This window comes from Stigmatopora argus, chromosome 13 (genome assembly GCF_051989625.1).
Source record: "Stigmatopora argus isolate UIUO_Sarg chromosome 13, RoL_Sarg_1.0, whole genome shotgun sequence".
NCBI lineage: Eukaryota > Metazoa > Chordata > Actinopteri > Syngnathiformes > Syngnathidae > Stigmatopora > Stigmatopora argus.
In genome coordinates, this window is record NC_135399.1 from 13,192,845 (window position 1) to 13,194,579 (window position 1,735).

Here is a 1,735-nt window from a genome sequence, read left to right on the forward strand (position 1 = left end):
CATAATATTTTTTGGCTAACTCAATCACAGGATGTAAATATGAGCTATATCAATTTCAGCATTGCTTTTATTAGGGATGTCTGATCACATCATCAGAAAAAACGGCCTGATCATGTCATTTTTAGAGGATCTGAAACAGATAAATTATATTAGGTTTTTGTATTTATTTTTCTTGTAAAGTTTTAACTCATTAGCTGGCATTGACGGCAATAGATATCCAATTCATTCAACAATTCATCGTTTGATAATCATACATTGGTATACCGTTTTGGAGCAATTTCTTACGCATGTATTAACCAATTTTCCAATAGAATGACTGGATTTTTCCTTAGAAAACTCTGGTTGCCACAACAGTGAGACTAAGCGAATCTGGGTGCAGCGTGTGAAAAGCCTACCTTCAATGGGATTAAACCTGTGTTTTGCAATTTTTGTTTTACATAGAAAAGGACTGCGGGTTTTGGCTCAGTGAAGTCCAATCCCATATATCAAATTCAGTAAATTAATCCCTTAGTTGATGGTGGAGTTTAAGATTGACCAAGCTAATTATATCTCACAATAATAGAGAATGTGCTGAGCAATTGTGTTTTAAAAGGCCACATAGCAGATGAAGACAGTAGATAATGAAGCAAGAACCCTATATAGTGCCGGTGTCTTCAGGTTAAACGCAAAAATGAACGAACGGGTGACGGGAATGAGCCAACACCTTGGATATGGGAGTGGATTAAAAAAAAACCTGCTCTCCCAGACTGTCAGCTCCGAGTGACCTTCTAATTCCTCGTCACGTCAACAGCTCTTTAGTTGACAGCACATTTCAGCTCACTGCTAATGTAGTTCTCATGCAAACATTATTATGCTTTTAATTCTCACCTCCTAGTCATGTTTTTGGAGTCAAAGTAAAGCTCACAATTGAATGCAGGTGCCAAAACAAATGGTTATAAGTTTTTATTGAGCAATGTAAAATAAAAAAAACAATCATCAACAAAAAACATAAATCATATCAAGCAGGAGGCTTGGTTTAGGCCAAGGGTGATGTAAAGAAAAGTTATGTACCAATGTTATGCTCATAAATTTATGACTTTTTAATTGAGAGATTACTTCAATCTCTTAATATTATGCAAAAAATAAAAACATCCGGTTTGCGTTACATTGATAATAAGATACACAACTTATCTTTAGCTTGTCATATGGACTCATTCTTTTTCTGATCTGCGTATTCTCACGAAGGTCGCAGGGGGTGCTGGAGCCTATCCCAGCCAACTATGGGGGCCAGGCAGGGGACACTGAATTGGTGAGCAGCCAATCACAGGGCACACAACCATTCACGCTCACACTTATAGGGTAGGGGCAATTTAGAGTGTTCAGCCATTCTACCCTGGCTGTTTTGGCATTGTGGAAGGAAACCGGAGTACCCGTAGAAAACCCACGCAAGCCCGGGAGAACATGCAAACTCCACACAATGAGGACCCACCTGGGATAGAACTTTCAACCCCAAAACTATGAGGCTCTAACTATTCGTCCACAAGCCCACCCTCATGTAAAATTAGAATTAGAATTTTTAAATCTACAATACGGATTGATTCTTTGTCATATTTTAATTATAATCCCGCTTTCAGAAAATTAAACAATGCAAGGGACAACTAAAAATGCTGCCACTTATAGTACTTGTTGAACAGACCATCAAAATAAGGAGTTGGGAAACCACTCGGTCAAATTTGATCCTCACGTGCCGCCGTAG